The sequence below is a fragment of the Nerophis lumbriciformis genome, linkage group LG28 (assembly GCF_033978685.3).
Source record: "Nerophis lumbriciformis linkage group LG28, RoL_Nlum_v2.1, whole genome shotgun sequence".
Lineage (NCBI taxonomy): Eukaryota > Metazoa > Chordata > Actinopteri > Syngnathiformes > Syngnathidae > Nerophis > Nerophis lumbriciformis.
The window spans coordinates 4156133-4178648 of NC_084575.2; the positions used below are offsets into that span (position 1 = coordinate 4156133).

General features: G+C 39.4%; 2 protein-coding genes and 4 non-coding genes across 6 annotated transcripts in view; 3 read left to right on the forward strand and 3 right to left on the reverse strand.

Annotated features, from left to right (window-relative positions):
- The window catches only part of LOC140680121 (uncharacterized), a 1112395-nt gene that overhangs the window by 817574 nt on the left and 272305 nt on the right, over nucleotides 1-22516 (reverse strand). The gene's annotated exons all lie outside the window — the stretch shown is intronic.
- The window catches only part of LOC133570506 (uncharacterized), a 335786-nt gene that overhangs the window by 285445 nt on the left and 27825 nt on the right, over nucleotides 1-22516 (forward strand). The window lies entirely within an intron of this gene.
- On the reverse strand, nucleotides 12192-12264 carry trnav-cac (transfer RNA valine (anticodon CAC)). Its single transcript has one exon. It is a non-coding gene; the product is annotated as a tRNA-Val (tRNA).
- trnav-cac (transfer RNA valine (anticodon CAC)) lies at nucleotides 14720-14792 on the reverse strand. The gene has a single exon. It is a non-coding gene; the product is annotated as a tRNA-Val (tRNA).
- On the forward strand, nucleotides 15034-15104 carry trnag-gcc (transfer RNA glycine (anticodon GCC)). The gene has a single exon. It is a non-coding gene; the product is annotated as a tRNA-Gly (tRNA).
- trnan-guu (transfer RNA asparagine (anticodon GUU)) lies at nucleotides 15327-15400 on the forward strand. The gene has a single exon. It is a non-coding gene; the product is annotated as a tRNA-Asn (tRNA).

The following is a 22516-nucleotide window of genomic DNA, read 5'->3' on the forward strand; positions in this document are numbered from 1 at the left end:
ATATTATACATCTGGGCCAATACATACACACATATATATATATATATATATATATATATATATATATATATATATATATATATATATATATATATATATATATATATATATATATATATATATATATATATATATATGATGTGGCAAGCTACTTTTGCAGTGTAGCTTGTAGTGTAGCGTGCTACAATTCTCTGAGGATAGCTTAGCTCCATTTAATTGAGAGTAACTTGTAGCTTAGCTTACTACATTGTCCAGGTAGCTTGCCCATCACTGTCTATTTGGCCTAGCTCACATGTCAATAGTTTGAATACTGCAAACTTCAATACAGTAACACCTCATTTGTTCTGCAGACGTCCAGCGGGTGTCAGCGGGGAGTCATGAAGAGGAGTGGCACACCAGTGTGGGACAGAAGGAGCTACAGGCCCCCTCCCACATTAAAGAGGAGCAGCTTCATGATGAAGATGAAGCTCAGTCCTTACAGCTTCATCACAGTCAAAGTGAGGAGAACAGAGGGGCGGAGCTTGTCAGTCAACACATCACAGAAGCTGATGGAGAGCATTGTGAAGATATCAAGTCAGAACCAGACAGCATCTTTGCTCCACTGTCAGACATGGACCACATGATGTCACACTCTTCTGATCACAGTGACCACATCCAAAAACCTCTGGAGAGTAAAAATGACTCTAAAGGTGATACGAGACATCACACTAACAACAAACACTTTGACTGCTCTGATTGTGGGAAATCATTTACATGGAAGAGTGATTTTACAAGACACATTAGAATACATACTGGAGAGAAACCTTTTACTTGCTCTGTTTGTAAGAAGAGTTTCTCCAGAAAGGAACAAATGACCACACACATGAGAACACACACTGGAGAGAAACCTTTTGCTTGCTCAGCTTGTGCTAAAAGATTCAAAACTAAGAAGGAAATGATATTTCACATGAGAACACACACAGGTGAGAAACCTTTTACTTGCTCTGTTTGTAAGAAGAGTTTCTCCACAAAACCTACCATGACCACACACATGAGACTACACACTGGAGAGAAACCTTTTGCTTGCTCATCTTGTGCTAAAACATTCATCACTAAGAAGGAAATTATATTGCACCTGAGAACACACCTACATGAGAAACTTTTAACTTGCTCTGTTTGTAAGAAGAGTTTCTCCAGAAAGGGTATCATGACCACACACATGAGAACACACACTGGAGAGAAACCTTTTACTTGCTCTGTTTGTAAGAAGAGTTTCTCCATCAAGCAAGTCATGACCACACACATGAAAACACACACTGGAGAGAAACCTTTTGCTTGCTCAGCTTGTGCTAAAAGATTCTACACTAAGAAAGAAATGATATTACACATGAGAACACACACAGGTGAGAAACCTTTTACTTGCTCTGTTTGTAAGAAGAGTTTCTCCAGAAAGGAAAACATGACCACACACATGAGAACACACAATGGAAAGAAACCGTTTAGTTGCACTGTGTGTGATAAGATGTTCAGGTATAAGTATCAGGTCAGTAGACACGAGTGTGTAACAGTCATGGAAGCTGCAGGGATGTAAAAACACTTAAACAGTGATTGTGTTAAATGTAGTTTAAAAACACAGCATGTTTAATATGAATGTATATTTGATGTTGTATGTAGTGCTTCTCATCTTCTAGTCTTATATGTTGTCCTGTACTTACTTTTTAAGTTGTGTGCATGTATTGAATATTATATATGTAGCTACTATTTTATTTTATTTTCTCATCTTTGAAGAGAGGACATCTTATTATTTTCATTTGCATTTTTTTCCACACATTTTTTCCATTGCATTTTATTGATGTTATTTTCCAACTAAAAGTATGAATGAATAAAATGGTAAACAAAATGTGGACTCTGGTAGATTAGCAGCATTGTTACATCATGGATGTTAACTACTGCAAAACATCAACAAAGAAGAAAAATGCTGAAGTTAGCAACACATCACTGAACTTTAGAGCCATCGTGAGTGGAGTTGCTTGTTTTTATTGCTGCATTTGTACTTATTTCACCTCACATCTTCACTTTTAATCCTAAAGTCTTCTTCACATATATTGTTGTAGGCTTCTAACATTTATGTTTCTGATGTGTGTGTGTAGTCTGTGGAAAGGGTTGTTGTCCCTTGTGGATCCAATTGTTCACTTGCACAGATACATCTTCATCATCATCATCATCATCATCACCGGTCCGCTACTGGACGAAACCTTAGCATTAATGTTTTAATATAAGTGTGACCTCATTATTCCTTGATAATAAGACTAAAAATACAGCTTTAAGCACTGTATTAGAGTGCTTCTTGTAGTACTCCAACTCGCCACACTGAGAAGTGGGGGCGATCATGAGCTAGCAGATGTTATTAGTTTATTATTCTTCGGTCAATGGTCAACAAAATAAACAAAGAGTTGCACATTCATAGAATGAAAATGAAAATGTTGCAGACCGAAAGGGTTTAGGCTGAAGTTCAACACTTATAGCGCCTAATCCTATAAACAATGTCAAGTACAAGATGAACTTCCGAAAATTATGAAATGTCTTTTGTACAACATATTATAAATACACATTATACACAATATGAACATTGTTCAATTATATACACAGTAAAGGCATGTGAAATATCCTTATACGCGTATTAAACCTTTGTACCAATTTATATATGATATACAAACAATTATACTTCCATTATTATTTATATCCCACATTTAGTATATGTTGCTATCATGTTTTATCAGCGAAGAAGACAACATTTGTGTTTACTTTTTTGTCAGATCCAAGTTTTATTGCTCTGCTGAATAAATGAATCACTATGGCTGCCAATATGGAGGATTATTTATGTATTTAAGATCAAATACTTCTCTTAACAGCTAGAAAAATGACACCACAATAAAAGTGAAACAGCAGCAGGACTCAGTAAATATTTTATTCATTGACTAATTAATAAACTATAAAGAGTAACATGACAGTGGATATTTCACAAGAGTTGAGTAAAAAGTGTAAAAAGGGAATGCTACATAAAATGCTTAACATAGACTGATACTGATACTGTGTAATCATTTATTTGTCCTAACATTATTTTGGGATATAAATTGATGTCCCCCCAATGTTAAACTCATTTCTACGCTCACTGTGTGAAGACTGGAGGTTAATGTACTAATAAAGTAAAAAGATGTAGCACAAATGATGTGTATATATGTTAGCCAATAACAAGTCCGTCTGTAAGGCACACAAACACATTTATTCAACATCGTTATGATGTAACATGGAAGATGCTAACGTTAAGCTAACTAGCGAGGTGATGCTGTGAAGAGCTGCTCCGCAAAGTTGGCATACAACCAAAAATTACTTTAAAATGTTATTATTAATGTTCACTTTCAATGTATTTATTTGGAACATGTCAAAACTTTACAAGCACAACTTTTGCTCAAGTGATCAAGCGTCCAACATGAGTGGAAGAAGCAGAGCTTGTCTGGTCCCCCCCAGTGTAAAAACTAAATGCTTGTCTGGTCCCCCCCAGTGTAAAAACTAAATGCTTGTCTGGTCCCCCCCAGTGTAAAAACGAAATGCTTGTCTGGTCCCCCCCAGTGTAAAAAGTAAATGCCACTCAATGATGTGTTGAGTTGAGTTGAGTGTATTTATTTCTATGTGACATTGAAAACAAGCTCAGTTGGCCAAAGTGCTGTACAGACATAAGACATAAGGTGCACATAGTGTCACATTAACATGGTAACACAGGAGGATGAATACAATACAATAGTAAAATATACCTTAAAAGAAGTGCAGAATATATCACCTAAAATACTAAAATGTAATAAATAAATACAAAAGGATAAAAGAAGAAATAATTAAAAACAGCCAAGATGCTGCCTAACTGGATTTGAACGCCAGGGAGTAAAAATATGTTTTAATATTGAAATAGTCTCAGAGACTGGGAGGCTCTAATAGATAGTGGAAGGTTGTTCCACAGTCTGGGCCCTGCCACTGAGAAGGATCCATCTCCTCTGGTTTTTAGCCTAGTTTTTGGGACAGCCAGGAGGAGCTGGTCTGAAGACCTCAGGGTCCTGCTGGGTTAGGTTTAGGGTTACCCTAACCCCCTACTGTACTGTTTACTTGCTGAAATACCCTTTTTAGAGCAAATATCTACCCACATGGCCACTTTGTTGCTGCCAAAAATGTATTTCAAATAATATTTTGATATTGACACACAGGGGCGTCACTAGCTTTCAAGGACAGGGGGGGCTTAGCCCCCAGGAGATGCACAGGATGCGAGCGAACGTAGCGCACGAGCACAAATCTTCACAAACGTCTAACAAAGACTTAGAAATGATTCACTGTTATTATTATTATTTCAGTGGGTTTATTTTCAATGTGTGTTCAGTACAACAACAACAATGACATTTTGTTGACAGCATCAACAAGAAACAATGACTTGCATGATCCTTCAAGAGACACTGAAACACAATGAAAGTCATGGCATTAGCCTCTATGTTATTACTTCACAACATAGAGGCTAATGCCACCACTTTTGCTCACAATACAATAATTGTTTGTTCCCAAATATTTTGAAGTTGCACAGATTACATTTTGGGAACTTATGTGACTAAAATGGTTGTAAATTCAAGCCCTGGAAATATTACTTAATTACTTGAATTAAAGTCATATCAGGATCGGGATAATTTGGCTTACATATAATATATATATATATATATATATATATATATATATATATATATATATATATATATATATATATATATATATATATATTATGGCAAGCCGTTAAAGAAATTAAATATATATGGAAGTCTGAATAGAAATGAGAAAGGTTTATATATACTGTAAATAAGAAAGACTGCTGATGTGAAAAAGAGCCAAAGCTGTCAAAGAGCTGAGGGACCATCTTCAAAGTGCAATGTTGAAACAAATAATGTAAACAATAAAATGTAACTTCCAGGGCTTGAGATTAAGGTAGTCCCGTCGTCCCGGGGACGGTAAAAAAATGCACGGGACGAAATGAAATGCTCCCCGTGACGATGGCTTTTAACCATTTTTTTTACTTTTTCTTTTTATGTATTTATTCATTTTACATTTTGTATTCAATGTCTTGGTTTTTCCTCCCTTAAAAAATCATATGAAATGATTAACACCCATCCATCCATCCATTTTCTACCGCTTATTCCCTTCGGGGTCGCGGGGGTGCTGGAGCATATCTCAGCTACAATCGGGCGGAAGGCGGTGTACACCCTGGACAAGTCGCCACCTCATCACAGGGCCAACACAGATAGACAGACAACATTCACACTCACATTCACACACTAGGGACCATTTAGTGTTGCCAATCAACCTATCCCCAGGTGCATGTCTTTGGAAGTGGGAGGGGCCTATCCCCAGGTGCATGTCTTTGGAGGTGGGAGGGGCCTATCCCCAGGTGCATGTCTTTGGAGGTGGGAGGGGCCTATCCCCAGGTGCATGTCTTTGGAGGTGGGAGGAGCCTATCCCCAGGTGCATGTCTTTGGAGGTGGGAGGAGCCTATCCCCAGGTGCATGTCTTTGGAGGTGGGAGGGGCCTATCCCCAGGTGCATGTCTTTGGAGGTGGGAGGGGCCTATCCCCAGGTGCATGTCTTTGGAGGTGGGAGGAGCCTATCCCCAGATGCATGTCTTTGGAGGTGGGAGGGGCCTATCCCCAGGTGCATGTCTTTGGAGGTGGGAGGAGCCTATCCCCAGGTGCATGTCTTTGGAGGTGGGAGGAAGCCGGAGTACCCGGAGGGAACCCACGCAGTCACGGGGAGAACATGCAAACTCCACACAGAAAGATCCCGAGCCCGGGATTGAACCCAGGACTAGTCAGGACCTTCGTATTGTGAGGCAGAAGCACTAACCCCTCTGCCACCGTGCAGCTATTAATGTAACAATACAATACAACAAATATATTTAATGATGCTTTTTCCATTATTAGAACAATAGGCTAATGTATATTACTTGATATAGATTCTACAAGAAACACAAAAGTTAAAAAGTAAATGATTTACAATTGCAGACACAAGGTTTGGTGCAGCTTCACTCATTGTAAAGGAGGACGGAAGTATGACTACAAAGATGGTGTATTTAGAGCGGGAAAGTAACTTTTTGTCAAACACAGACCAGGTGTAAAGTGGAGCTAATACATTTTACTACAAGCAGTGATGAATACTTACTTTCTTGAAAACCTTTCTTATGTCCATTTTGCATCCGTTCACGTTCTTGTTCTGCAATCTGCAGTGCTGTGTGCTAATGTGCTTCGTACACCTGCAGGACCGCAAGCAAGGTCGCAGAGAAAATGCGGACTGGATTTTGAGTGATGTGGGCATTTTCTATATGAAGAAGTGGAATGGATTGGATACCGACGCACTAAAGGGGCTCGCTACCTTACGCTATGAAGTGAGGGGAAACTGAGTGAATAATGACAGGTTATATGATTATTTATTTAAACTCATATTCGGGCCACTTTATAATGAATATGTCGGCATGTATTTGTAAAATAAAAAAATAAAAATATATAACACCAAATGATTTAGGGGGGCTTAAGAATATTTAGGGGGGCTTGAGCCCTCCTAAAATAGGCCTAACAACGCCAATGTTGAAACATCTCATCTCTGCATACTCTACTAGAATACCCTTATGAGCATTACATATACTGTATATAAATCAAGTACCTATTTTACTGTTTACTTGTAGAAATACCCTTTACAAAGTTCAAATATGCCAAAACAACAACTTTGCTGCTGCCAAAAAAATGATTTCAAGTAATATTTTGATATTGACACATCTCATCTCTGCATATTCTACTAGAATACCCTTATGAGCATTACATATATCAACACCTACTGTACTGTTTACTTGTTGAAATACCCTTTTTAGAGCTAAAAACTACCCAAATGGCCACTTTGCTGCTGCCAAAAATAGATTCCAGATAATATTAACAATAATAACAAAATGTCAAAACATTTCTGTTAGAATAATTGTTTCTAAATGATCACAAAAAACTTTGTATTACATTGTGTTCCTGACAAAAGGACAGGGGCTGTCTTCGAAACGTACCAAGAAGAATGCTCGTAAAACTCCACTGGGACTTCAAAGCGGACAGATGGCAGGATCTGCCCAACTTCCAGAGGAACTCTTTTTGAAGTATTTTACAAACTCTTTTTGAACTATTTTATGGAACTCTCTTTGAACTATTTTATGGAACTCTTTTTTTTAACTTTTTTACAACCTCTGCTTTTGAACTGTTCGGTAACCGAAGGCAACGCTGTTTACGACCCACTTCCCTCTGGAAGCAGCTGTGGTCAGGTGGGGGGAGAAAGTCAAATAAAGAAGGAGTGCAATCTTTTGGCAGAGCGTGGTTGAAGACTGTACAGAAAGTACAGTTGCCATGTTTCTCCTCAATATTGAGTCCAAATTTAATTCTGTTTCTGTTTGATTATTTGCCTCTTGTCTTGTATAGATGTCATCAGTGTTTGAACCTGATATTTCTATAAAAAAAAACAATATTATACATTCTGAAAATGTAAACGATAGCAAGAATATACCTACAACTTTCAGAAAAATTTCACTTGCAAACACTTTGTTTAAAAGGTTTTTACAGTACCAAAATTCTAAATAAGTAAATAAAAATGACTGATAAACACTGGAAAACTGTCACTGAATGTCTTAGTGTGATGTCATTCTGTCACAGACAAATGCTACACAGCTCCATGCTGGTGCTGAGAGGAAAAACGTGTTATATTTGTGTCATTTTTTATATATATTTATATATATATATATACACACACACGTACATATATACAGTATACATATATACACACAAACACTCAATTTGACATACAAAATAACTACTATTTTTAAGAACAAGTTACAGTAATATATAATACATATAACATATAATATATATGTATATATAAAAAAATTATATATATATATTATATTATATATAGACATATAAACTATATGGGTATATATTTGCTCCAAAAAGGGTATTTCAACAAGTAAACAGTACAGTAGGTAGTTGATGTTGATATATGTAATGCTCATAAGGGTATTCTAGTCAAATATGCGATGTGTAAATATCAAAATATTACGTGGAATCACTTTTTGTCAGGCAATATTACATTTAATGACAATGTTACATAAATGAATACATCCAAACACGTTGTACATATTTATTATGTGCAGGAAGAAATAACAGTTACAATTGTGTGTATCTTCCAAACAAGAAAGAGGTTTTATCACATCACCATGGGACTAACAACACTCCTTTAAATCTCATCAATACCACAGAAGAGGCAAACTGTCCTTTTCCAGGCACCATAAAGTCTTAAATAATGTCAAACACGTAGCGATACAACAACCAGGAAGATAAAGTGTTTGTCTCACACCTACTAATCCACTGTGGACACACCAAGACACAAATGGAGGTTCAGTGACCTCCGCCAAGGAAACACATTTTTGTCAGCCATTCACATTTTGCCACAACACACATGAGGGAAAGTCCTAGTTGGAAATACTAATATTGTGTGTAAGTCACGTGATACATGTTGTGTGTAAGTCACGTGATACATGTTGTGTGTAAGTCACGTGATACATGTTGTGTGTAAGTCACGTGATACATGTTGTGTGTAAGTCACGTGATACATGTTGTGTGTAAGTCACGTGATACATGTTGTGTGTAAGTCACGTGATACATGTTGTGTGTAAGTCACGTGATACATGTTGTGTGTAAGTCACGTGATACATGTTGTGTGTAAGTCACGTGATACATGTTGTGTGTAAGTCACGTGATACATGTTGTGTTTAAGTCACGTGATACATGTTGTGTGTAAGTCACGTGATACATGTTGTGTGTAAGTCACGTGATACATGTTGTGTGTAAGTCACGTGATACATGTTGTGTGTAAGTCACGTGATACATGTTGTGTGTAAGTCACGTGATACATGTTGTGTGTAAGTCACGTGATACATGTTGTGTGTAAGTCACGTGTGTAAGATGACAAAAAGAGATGTGAGTTGTTTTCAAGGCTTTGGTCCTGAAAAGATGGAAGGCTTTTGCTGGGCGCGGTGGATATTTGGAATGGAAGAAACCTTGGAGGGGACCACAAGTGGTAATGATGATGCCAGCCTATTTCATCCTAAACTTCATTGCAAAAGGACGCTTTCTTCTTTCCTTTATCTTTTTCCGGAAAAACATTTCGGCGACGGGGTTTTCAATTTAAAAGCTTTAATTTGCATTTTCTTTGCAGCCGACTTGCTTCCTCTCGTCGAAACCAGGAAGTATCCTTCGGCCCGTTCAATCCCGGGTTGGGGTTGATGGAAGGAGTTTGGAAAAAAAAACAAATGTGAGAAAAGTTGGCCCCCCCGCGACGGTCCCCTTTCCTCTTTGGTCCGGGGTCCCCCCTTACGACTGTCCTTCGCCATTCTTTCCTCTTCTTTTTTAATATTTGTACAAAACTTCACTCGCCCAAAAAAAAAGAAAAGTTTTCGAAAAATGTGGTGGGGGGGGGGGGGGGGGGGGGGGCTCCAACAACTTTGCCGACCTTACGCTTGGTGACAGAAAAAAAGTTTTCGTGCACAACTTGAGTCCAGCTTTTCTTCCATGTTAAAATCGGTAATGATAACAATCTTTTTTCGTGTTTTTCTGAGGTAAAAAACAAAACAAATAAAAAAGTTTCTCCCCCTTACCGTTAAACGCCGCCTCGGGAATGGGGGGGGGGGGGGGGGGGGGGGGGGGCCTTTTTAGAAAAAATCTTTGACCTGGTCCTGGCTATTTGGGCGTGCTTCATTTGGGACGAAAAAAGCATGTAAAGGATCTTGGACTGTTTTGGACAAAAAGCCTTCCCACCTGACTTGTCAATGAGCTGCAGAGACTGAGAGGGCATCATCTTCTACCACCACACAAACAAATGAAGCAAGAAAAGTATTTTCCCAACCTTGAAAAGGGAAGAGGCGGAGAGAAGCAGTTTGTCGCTACATGCGGAAACAAATGCCAAATGGTGTGTGTATCATCTAATAGTGGCCTTCAGATTTCTGTCCTGGGAGTTAAAGACATACACTTGGTTGTCTCCGGTACTGAGAAAGACATGATTCCGTAGTAAGGAGCCCACTTTCACAATACACCACTGTGATAAATAAGCAAACTCCTTCCTTCCATCTTTATTTACAGTGGAAGAGAGACCACCACTGTTTCCCGCGCCTCAAATTCTGACCAATAGCAGTTTGCATTTAGCGGTAGTCGCGTCATCAAGTCTTTATTTTGTCTCTTACTGTGGTGTTGTCTTTATTTTGATATGGCATACAGGATGTGATGTTATTATGCTTGACACATTGACTCCTCTGGAGAATAAACTGATCATTACAACTCATATTAGTCGATTAAAGAAAGTGAATTTTGCTTTGATTTATTGTTTGAAATACTTAAACTATAGTATTGTTGTTACTTCAATGTTGACGCCAATCAAGCACTTGATGGCGTTGTGTTGCTAGACTAGGAAGCGGAAGTAGCGTTCATGAGGAGTTTCCATCATACAATTATTGATATTGTCTCTCAGTATGCAAAATAAAGGGACTTTGATTTATTGCATCAAATGTTAGTTGTAGTATTTACATGTTTTTCTTCAACAGTTGGGCAAGACAACCACAAGGTGGCGTAGGCCGCACCAGCACTTGTGTAGCTCAACCATGAAGAAGAAAACTATCCAATCAAAACATTTTCAAGAAAACTGTCATATTTCAATTTGCTTTGCTTGTTTGTTTGTTTTTGCCATTTTTACAACTTTTATCCGGCTTTTAAATCAAGCCCAAATGGAGCTTTTTAACGAAAGTGATACATTTACGATGTACTTTTGGGAGAATAGGTTACAAACTTTTGAAGGGTGGCCTTTTGACGAAGACTGGAAAACGTGAGTTTTGAGTCCAAATTGAAAAGAAGTCAGTTTTAATTGTAAACACTGCAGATAAAATGACAAGACGCATGTAGCAGCTTTTTGTTTATAGCATTTCTTTGTTGCAAAGTAGTGTTGTTGAAGCAAGTCTTCAACTCTTTCATTGTTAATAATCAAATGTAAATAATCAAATGTAGATACTTTTTCTTATGCCTTCTGATCTCTCTCTCTCTCTCGCTCTCTCTCTCTCTCTTAAATTTGCAAAAAAGTTTCTAGTTAAAACGTTTGCAACATAACTTTCAAGCCATGCTTGTTTAAACTAATGTAAATTACTGATAATCAATGCTATCGCCTCAAATTGGCTATCATCAATTCAGTGTAGGGTTATAGACATCGTGTTGAAATCCCATGCTGTTCCAGGCACTGTAGCTGTCAGTCAAGGTGCCTGTTTGTTAAATAGGAGATGTTGGGCTCAAATCCCGTCAGTGTCTTGAAGTTTTTTCTGTAACCCTTTCTCAGTTTGTTTTCAAACCACATGAATGCAAGCCAAATTCTATTCGTTTTGAATAAAATCCCAATGGATCCACAGAGTTTGATGTTTACTGCAATGTTTTCTTCCAAAAAATGCCATTTTAAATGTGGATTGAACCAGGACTCAGAAAGAAACACAACTTCAGATGGGTTCCAAATCACTTTGTTACAAGTAGTTTGTCTGGATATTCACCAGAGTAAGCATCCTGGAGATTAAGACAGCAGAGTGGCGCAGCGGAAGCGTGCTGGGCCCATAACCCAGAGGTCGATGTATCGAAACCATCCTCTGCTATGATTTAGGTTTCAGTTGTCTATTTGACTGGTTCTTAATTTGAAAGCAAGGCCAACACTCATTCAGACTGCAGCTGTCTTCTCTAACTCTTTGGGAATTACACCTATGATTCCTGCTAAAAGAGAGGTTAAACATCTTATAAGTCAATCTAAACAGTACAGTTGCAATCCATTGAAAGCCCTGAGAATACAGTGACTTGAATGAATGAGAAATTTCACAGGTTTGTGCGTGACATTTTCATGGAACCCAGCATTCATGATGTTGAAGCCTGAGGTCTGCCTATATGAGAACCCTCTAAATTTGGTGTCGTGTGTGCTCGGCTGTACATGAGGTGGTCAGCTATGTTGCAAACTACTTTATGATGAAACACAGGACCTTGCTATCATTTATTTCCTTGCTTATTTATAGAGGTAAGAAGGAAAGTAAAAAGACCTTGTTTCCACCCTGTTTCGAACAGGGGACCTTTCGTGTGTGAGGCGAATGTGATAACCACTACACCATGGAAACTGCTGCAAGTTGCAGACCTTTATCAAGAGTTACAAGTTGATTTTCGGCCAATAGAAAACATGGTGCTTGCTAGTCTTATTGCTGTTATTAGCTGCATTGCATTTCTTGCCTTTTGTGGATGTTGTTAAATCCCTTGTGCACGTAGAATGTGTTCTACTTTGTAGCATGTTTTGTCTGTCGCGGCCCGCATTTCAAACGTTCTTCCTCTTAACCGGGTTCAGAAACCTCTTTTACTCCACAGGCATTGGTGGTTCAGTGGTAGATTTCTCGCCTGCCACGCGGGAGACCCGGGTCCGATTCCCGGCCAATGCAATCTGTTGCTTTTAATACATGTTAACTAATATTCATAAGGGACAAAAACAATGTTTGTGACAACCGCAAGACGCAGGCATTCCACCCAAAAGGCATATTGGACTCCCTGAAGTCTGAAACAGTGTACTTCTAGTTACGCTAATCCAAAGACAATAACATCGGGACATCGTAACATGAGATTTTATAATTTTTTGGGGAGTAATTAATCATGTAAACCAGTAAGTCTCTGTGGCGCAATCGGTCAGCGTGTTCGGCTGTTAACTGAGAGGATGGTGGTTCAAGCCCACCCAATGGACGTAATCTTGACTCGAGCACAGGTTTTTGAGGGTTTCCTTGTACAGCCCATGTCCTTCTCTAAATTTGCAAAAAAGTTTCTAGTTAAAACGTGTGCCACGTTTGCAACATAACTTTCAAGCCATTCTTGTTTAAACTAATGTAAATTACTGATAATCAATGCTATCGCCTCATATTGGCTATCATTAATTCAGTGTAGCATGTTTGGTCCGTCGCAGCCCGCATTTCAAACGTTCTTCCTCTTAACCGAGTTCAGAAATCTCTTTTACTCCACAGGCATTGGTGGTTCAGTGGTAGAATTCTCGCCTGCCACGTGGGAGACCCGGGTCCGATTCCCGGCCAATGCATTCTGTTGCTTTTATTACATTTTAACTAATATTCATAAGGGACAAAAACAATGTTTGTGACAACCGCAAGACGCAGGCATTTCACCCAAAAGGCATATTGGACTCACCGAAGGCTGAATCAGTGTACTTCTAGTTACGCTAATCCAATGACAATCCAATCGGGCAGCGCGTTCGGCTGTTAACTGAGAGGATGGTGGTTCAAGCCCACCCAGGGACGAAATCTTGACGCGAGCACGAGGGTTTGAGGGTTTTCTTGTACAGCCCATGTCTTTCTCTGACTTTGCAAAAAAGTTTCTAGTTAAAACGTTTGCAACATAACTTTCAAGCCATGCTTGTTTAAACTAATGTAAATTACTGATAATCAATGCTATCGCCTCAAATTGGCTATCATTAATTCAGTGTAGGGTTATAGACATCGTGTTGAAATCCCATGCTGTTCCAGGCACTGTAGCTGTCAGTCAAGGTGCCTGTTTGCTACATAGGAGATGTTGGGCTCAAATCCCGTCAGTGTCTTGAAGTTTTTTCTGTAACACTTTCTCAGTTTGTTTTCAGACCACATGAATGCAAGCCAAATTCTATTTGTTTTGAATAAAATCCCAATGGATTCACAGAGTTTGATGTTTACTGCAATGTTTTCTTAAACAAATGCCATTTTAAGTGTGGATTGAATCAGGACTCAGAAAGAAACACTACTTCAGATGGGTTCCAAATCACTTTGTTACAAATAGTTTGTCTGGATTTTCACCAGAGTAAGCATCTTGTAGTTTAAGACAGCAGAGTGGCGCAGCAGAAGAGTGCTGGGCCCATAACCTAGAGGTCGATGGATCGAAACCATCCTCTGCTATGATTTCCCTTGGTTCAATCCCCACCTAGTACCAACCTCGTCATGCCCGTTGTGTCCTGAGCAAGACACTTCACACTTGCTCCTGATGGGTGCTGGTTAGCGCCTTGCATGGCAGCTCTCTCCATCAGTGTGTGAATGTGTGTGTGAATGGGTAAATGTGGAAGTAGTGTCAAAGCGCTTTGAGTACCTTGAAGGTAGAAAAGCGCTATACAAGTACAACCCATTTATTTAGGTTTCAGTTGTCTATTTGACTGGTTCTTAATTTGAAAGCAAGGCCAACACTCATTCAGACTGCAGCTGTCTTCTCTAACTCTTTGGGAATTACACCTATGATTCCTGCTAAAAGAGAGGTTAAACATCTTATAAGTCAATCTAAACAGTACAGTTGCAATCCATTGAAAGCCCTGAGAATACAGTGACTTGAATGAATGAGAAATTTCACAGGTTTGTGCGTGACATTTTCATGGAACCCAGCATTCATGATGTTGAAGCCTGAGGTCTGCCTATATGAGAACCCTCTAAATTTGGTGTCGTGTGTGCTCGGCTGTACATGAGGTGGTCAGCTATGTTGCAAACTACTTTATGATGAAACACAGGACCTTGCTATCATTTATTTCCTTGCTTATTCAAAGAAGTAAGAAGGAAAGTAAAAAGACCTTGTTTCCACCCTGTTTCGAACAGGGGACCTTTCGCGTGTGAGGCGAATGTGATAACCACTACACCATGGAAACTGCTGCAAGTTGCAGACCTTTATCAAGACTTACAAGTTGATTTTCGGCCAATGGAAAACATGGTGCTCGCTAGTCTTATTGCTGTTATTAGCTGCATTGCATTTCTTGCCTTTTGTGGATGTTGTTAAATCCCTTGTGCACGTAGAATGTGTTCTACTTTGTAGCATGTTTTGTCTGTCGCGGCCCCCATTTCAAACGTTCTTCCTCTTAACCGAGTTCAGAAACCTCTTTTACTCCACAGGCATTGGTGGTTCAGTGGTAGAATTCTCGCCTGCCACGCGGGAGACCCGGGTCCGATTCCCGGCCAATGCATTCTGTTGCTTTGATTACATTTTAACTAATATTCATAAGGGACAAAAGCATTGTTTGTGACAACCGCAAGACGCAGGCATTCCACCCAAAAGGCATATTGGACTCGCCGAATTCTGAAGCAGTGTACTTCTAGATACGCTAATCCAAAGACAATGACATCGGGACATCGTAGCATGAGATTTTATAATTTTTTGGGGAGTAATTAATCATGTAAACCAGTAAGTCTCTGTGGCGCAATTGGTCAGCGCGTTCGGCTGTTAACTGAGAGGATGGTGGTTCAAGCCCACCCAGGGACGAAATCTTGACTCGAGCACAGGGGTTTGAGGGTTTTCTTGTACAGCCCATGTCCTTCTCTAAATTTCCAAAAAAGTTTCTAGTTTAAACGTGTGCCATGTTTGCAACATAACTTTCAAGCCATTCTTGTTTAAACTAATGTAAATTACTGATAATCAATGCTATCGCCTCATATTGGCTATCATTAATTCAGTGTCGCATGTTTGGTCCGTCGCAGCCCGCATTTCAAACGTTCTTCCTCTTAACCGAGTTCAGAAACCTCTTTTACTCCACAGGCATTGGTGGTTCAGTGGTAGATTTCTCGCCTGCCACGCGGGAGACCCGGGTCCGATTCCCGGCCAATAAATTCTGTTGCTTTTATTACATTTTAACTAATATTCATAAGGGACAAAAGCAATGTTTGTGAAAACCGCAAGACGCAGGCATTCCACCCAAAGGGCATATTGGACTCACCGAAGGCTGAATCAGTATACTTCTAGTTACGCCCATCCAAAGACAATGACAATCGGTCAGCGCGTTCGGCTGTTAACTGAGAGGATGGTGGTTCAAGCCAACCCAGGGATGAAATCTTGACGCGAGCACGAGGGTTTGAGGGTTTTCTTGTACAGCCCATGTCCTTCTCTAAATTTGCAAAAAAGTTTCGAGTTAAAACGTTTGCAACATAACTTTCAAGCCATGCTTGTTTAAACTAATTTAAATTACTGATAATCAATGCAAGCCAAATTCTATTCGTTTTGAATAAAATCCCAATGGATCCACAGAGTTTGATGTTTACTGCAATGTTTTCTTCAAAAAAATGCCATTTTAAATGTGGATTAAACCAGGACTCAGAAAGAAACACTACTTCAGATAGGTTCCAAATCAATAGTTTGTCTGGATAGCTCTCCTGGGTCTCTCTTTCTCTTTCTCTCTCTCTCTCTCTCTCTCTCTCTCTCTCTCTCTCTTTCTCTCTCTCTCTCTCTCTTTCTCTCTCTCTTTCTCTCTCTCTCTCTCTCTCTCTCTCTCTCTCTCTCTCTGCCCACTACTTGCTGTCCATATCCTACCAAGTCAGACCTACACTGTTTCAATATCCATTTCTCTGTTCTCAATTGTTGATGACTGATGATAACAACCAAACCCACCCCCCTCCAGATCCCAGATTGTAAATAATTCAATTCAGAATGGCCGTGCGCGACCCGAGTGTCCCTGGTTCAATCCCCACCTAGTACCAACCTCGTCATGTCCGTTGTGTCCTGAGCAAGACACTTCACCCTTGCTCCTGATGGGTGCTGGTTAGCGCCTTGCATGGCAGCTCCCTCCATCAGTGTGTGAATGGGTAAATGTGGAAGTAGTGTCAAAGCGCTTTGAGTACCTTGAAGGTAGAAAAGCGCTATACAAGTACAACCCATTTATCATTTATCATTTAATGTGATTCTCTTGTGTGATGACTGTATTATGACGATAGTATATATATATATATATGAAGTGGACCCCGACTTAAACAAGTTGAAAAACTTATTGGGGTGTTACCATTTAGTGGTCAATTGTACGGAATATGTACTTCACTGTGCAACCTACTGATAAAAGTCTCAATCAATCAATCAATCCCTTGAGTGTGTGCAGTTTAGAAAATTGAGCTGAGGGTTCAAAAGCACTGTTAAGGGCTTGTCCAGGAATTGAACAAGGGACCTCTCGCACCCTAAGCGAGAATCATACCACTAGACCAACAAGCCCCAAAAAATATAATTTTAGCTAAAAATCTCATGAATTGTAAGATTTTAACAGGGAAATCATTCTGAAACTGGGTTAGTATATTACACTTTTACCACTAATTTAAAGGTATGACTATTTTCCTGCAAAAAAGAACTAAAGGTTACAAGCTCTGTTCTAAAACAATTACAGCTTGTAAATTGAGCTACCACTGTATTTGATTTAATACATTTTCATTGATCCCTTCATTGTGTGCAGTGTGGAAAATTTAGCTAAGACTTCAAGATCACTGTTAGGGGCTTGTCCGGGAGTTGAACCCGAGTACTCTCTCACCCTAAGCGAGAATCATACCACTAGACCAACAAGCCCCCAAAAATATCATTTTAGATACAAATCTCATGAATTGTGAGATTTTAACAGGGAAATCATTCTGAAACTGGGTTAGTATATTGCACTTTTACCACTAAATTAAAGGTATGGCTATTTTCCTGCAAAAAAGAAATAAGGGTTACAAGCTCTGTCCTAAAACAATTAGAGCTTGTAAATTGAACTACCACTGTATTTGATTTTATACATTTTCATTGATCCCTTGAGTGTGTGCAGTTTGGAAATTTGAGCTAAGAGTTTCAAATCACTGTTAAGGGCTTGTCCAGGAATTGAACCTGGGACCTTTCGCACCCTAAGCAAGAATCATACCACTAGACCAACAAGCCCCGAAAAACGCCATTTATGATAAAAATCTCATGAATTGTGAGATTTTAACAGGGAAATCATTCTGAAACTGTGTTATTATATTGCACTTTTACCACTAATTTAAAGGGGAACATTATCACCAGACCTATGTAAGCGTCAATATATACCTTGATGTTGCAGAAAAAAGACCATATATTTTTTTAAACCGATTTCCGAACTCTAAATGGGTGAATTTTGGCGAATTAAACGCCTTTCTATTATTCACTCTCGGAGCGATGACGTCACAAGGTGACGTCACATCAGGAAGCACTCCGCCATTTTCTCACTTTCATCGGTGTGTTGTCGGAGGGTGTAACAACACGAACAGGGACGGATTCAAGTTGCACCAGTGGCCCAAAGATGCCAAAGTGGCAAGAAATTGGACGAAATTTGTTCAAAATACGAGGGTGTGGGGAAAGCTGACGAAATGGTCAGTCGTTTGTTCCGCACACTTTACCGACGGAAGCTATGCTACGACAGAGATGGCAAGCATGTGTGGATATCCTGCGACACTCAAAGCAGATGCATTTCCAACCATAAAGTCAAAGAAATCTGCCGCCAGACCCCCATTGAATCTGCCGGAGTGTGTGAGCAATTCAGGGACAAAGAACCTCGGTAGCACGGCAAGCAATGGCGGCAGTTTGTTCCCGCAGACGAGCGAGCTAAACCCCCTGGATGTCTTGGCTCACACCGTCCCTTATGCCACCGAAGATGATCAAGAGAAGAATATCGACCCTAGCTTCCCTGGCCTGCTGACATCAACTCCAAAACTGGACAGATCAGCTTTCAGGAAAAAAGAGCGGATGAGGGTATGTCTACAGAATATATTAATTGATGAAAACTTTATTCATTACTCGCGGTTTTACGTAAATTATTATACATAAACTGTGTTTACCCATAATTTAGCTTAAAAACATTTATTTTTTGCAATCATTCGAGTACATTCGGGTAGTCTTGTGTAATGCAGTATTTTGTGTCTATTTAGGTATGGTTAACCTGAGTGCTGAAATCGTGGAAAAATATATCTTCTTAGCGCGCCTGAAATGGGCTGTCTGCACTCTCAAAGTGCATGTTGTTGCCAAATGTATTTCATATGCTGTAAACCTAGTTCATAGTTGTTAGTTTCCTTTAATGCCAAACAAACACATACCAATCGTTGGTTTGAAGGCGATCGCCGAATTCGTCCTCGCTTTCTCCCGTGTCGCTGGCTGTCGTGTCGTTTACGTCGGTTTCGTTTGCATACGGTTCAAACCGATATGGCTCAATAGCTTCAGTTTCTTCTTCAATTTGGTTTTCGCTACCTGCCTCCACACTACAACCATTCGTTTCAATACATGCGTAATCTGTTGAATCGCTTAAGCCCCTGAAATCCGAGTCTGAATCCGAGCTAATGTCGCTATAGCTTGCTGTTCTATCCGCCATGTTTGTTTGTGTTGGCATCACTATGTGACGTCACAGGAAAATGGACGGGTGTATATAACGATGGTTAAAATCAGGCACTTTGAAGCTTTTTTTAGGGATATTGCGTGATGGGTAAAATTTTGAAAAAAACTTCGAAAAATAAAATTAGCCACTGGGAACCGATTTTTAATGGTTTTAACCCTTCTGAAATTGTGATAATGTTCCCCTTTAAGTGTTTTTAAATCCCTGCAGCATCCATAACTGTTACACACTTGTGTCTACTGGCCTGATACTTAAACCTGAACATCTTGTCACACACAGTGCAACTAAACGGTTTCTCTCCAGTGTGTGTTCTCATGTGTGTGGTCATGTCACGCTTTCTGGAGAAACTCTTCTTACAAACAGAGCAAGTAAAAAGTTTCTCACCTGTGTGTATTCTCATGTGTAATAAAAGTTCCTTCTTAGTGTTGAATCTTTTAGCACAAGCTGAGCAAGCAAAAGGTTTCTCTCCAGTGTGTGTTCTCATGTGTCTGGTCATGATTTGCTTTCTGGAGAAACTCTTCTTACAAACATAGCAAGTAAAAGGTTTCTCACCTATGTGAGTTCTCATGTGTAATATAAGTTCCTTTTTAGTGTAGAATCTTTTAGCACAAGCTGAGTGTCAGGTTCAAACACTGATGACATATATTCATCAGACAAGAAGCAAGGAATCATGCAGAGACAGAGTTCAATTTAGCTCATGAGGAGAACCCATGGAGCTGCACACTTAGTCACAGTCTCGCCCTACGCTCTAAGGTTCAGCTCCCGCGTCCCTCTATTTATTCAAGAGTTCCACAGTCAACATCACTGAGGCCGCCTCTAAAAGGAGTGGTCACATATATTATGCAAAGCAGGTCCAGGACGCACAATACGTGACAGAATGTGGTGGGGGCCTTGTGATTTCGCCTTGTCTCCGCTTCGTCAGCGTGCTGTCGTCTTATCTTCGTAGAGGTCCTTGAAGTCCTTGGCTGTTAGCGGGCTAAAACAAAGAGGCCACCCCTCAGACAAGAAGTGTTTGTCCTTGCACGAATAGAAAAGTCTAACTTAAGCACAATAACTAATAACTAAAGCAACAGACTTTAAGGATACTAAAGTTAGTGTGATAATATATACATAATTATACTAACACTGAGCAAGTAAAAGGTTTCTCTCCAGTGTTTGTTCTCATGTGTAATATCATGCCATTCTTAGTGTTGAATCTTTTAGCACAAGCTGAGCAAGCAAAAGGTTTCTCTCCAGTGTGTGTTCTCATGTGCTTGGTCATGATTTGCTTTCTGGAGAAACTCTTCTTACAAACAGAGCAAGTAAAAGGTTTCTCTCCAGTGTGTGTTCTCATGTGTGTGGTCAAGTTTGTATTTGTGGAGAAACTCTTCTTACAAACAGAGCAAGTAAAAGGTTTCTCTCCAGTGTGTGTTCTCATGTGTATGGTCATCATTTGCTTTCTGGAGAAACTCTTCTTACAAACAGAGCAAGTAAAGGGTTTACCACCTGTGTGTGTTCGCATGTGTAATATAATTTCATTCTTAGTGTTGAATATTTTAGCACAAGCTGAGCAAGCAAAAGGTTTCTCTCCAGTGTGTGTTCTCATGTGTGTGGTCATGTGTTCCTTTCTGGAGAAACTCTTCTTACAAACAGAGCAAGTAAAGGGTTTCTCACCTGTGTGTGTTCTCATGTGTAATATCATTTCAGTCTTAGTGTTGAATCTTTTAGCACAAGCTGAGCAAGCAAAATGTTTCTCTCCAGTGTGTGTTCTCATGTGTCTGGTCATGTGATGCTTTCTGGAGAAACTCTTCTTACAAACGGAGCAAGTAAAAGGTTTCTCTCCAAGATGTGTTCTCATGTGTCTGGTCATGTAATGCTTTGTGGAGAAACTCTTCTTACAAACAGAGCAAGTAAAAGGTTTCTCTCCAGTGTGTGTTCTTATGTGTCTGATCAGTTTTTCCTTTCTGAAGAAATTCTTCTTACAAACAGAGCAAGTAAAAGGTTTCTCTCCAGTATGTATTCTCAAGTGTTCTGTAAAATGACTCTTCCATCTAAATGATTTCCCACATTCAGAGCAGTCAAAGTGTTTGTTGTTAGTGTGATGTCTCGTATCACCTTTAGACTCATTTTTACTCTCCAAAGGTTTTTGGATGTGGTCACTGTGATCAGAAGAGTGTGACATCATGTGGTCCATGTCTGACAGTGGAGCAAAGATGCTGTCTGGTTCTGACTTGATATCTTCACAATGCTCTCCATCAGCTTCTGTGATGTGTTGACTTACAAGCTCCGCCCCTCTGTTCTCCTCACTTTGACTGTGATGAAGCTGTAAGGACTGAGCTTCATCTTCATCATGAAGCTGCTCCTCTTTAATGTGGGAGGGGGCCTGTAGCTCCTTCTGTCCCACACTGGTGTGCCACTCCTCTTCATGACTCCCCGCTGACACCCGCTGGACGTCTGCAGAACAAATGAGGTGTTACTGTATTGAAGTTTGCAGTATTCAAACTATTGACATGTGAGCTAGGCCAAATAGACAGTGATGGGCAAGCTACCTGGACAATGTAGTAAGCTAAGCTACAAGTTACTCTCAATTAAATGGAGCTAAGCTATCCTCAGAGAATTGTAGCACGCTACACTACAAGCTACACTGCAAAAGTAGCTTGCCACGTCAAAAAAAAAAAAAAAAAAAAAAAAATATATATATATATATATATTGGCCCACATGTATAATATCAATGTTTATGTTGTCCATGGAAAGAAGTTAGTAAGAAGCAAAAGAAAAACAACCAACCATGGATGACAAAAGGACTGAAAAATGCTTGTCACAAAAAAAAGACATTATATGGAATATTAATAACACAGACATCTATAGAGGCAGAAAATAAGTATAATAAACATAAAAAGAATGTAATTGGTATACTAGGAACATGTAAGAAGGAATACTACAGACAATTATTAAAGAAGAACAGAAACAACATGAGAGCAACATGGGGCATCCTAAATAGCATCATTAAAAATGCTGCTAAGAAAGATTACCCCCAGTACTTTCTACATGGAAATACAAAAAATGACAATATGAACCAAATAGTTGAACGTTTTAATGATTCAAAATGTCTAGGTATAATAATTGATGATAAATTGAACTGGAAATCTCATGTAAAAAATATACAACATAAAGTAGCAAGAAACACGTCAATAATGAATAAAGCAAAACATGTTCCAGACCAAAAATGACTTCATATTCTCTACTGCTCACTAGTGTTACATATCTGACTTAT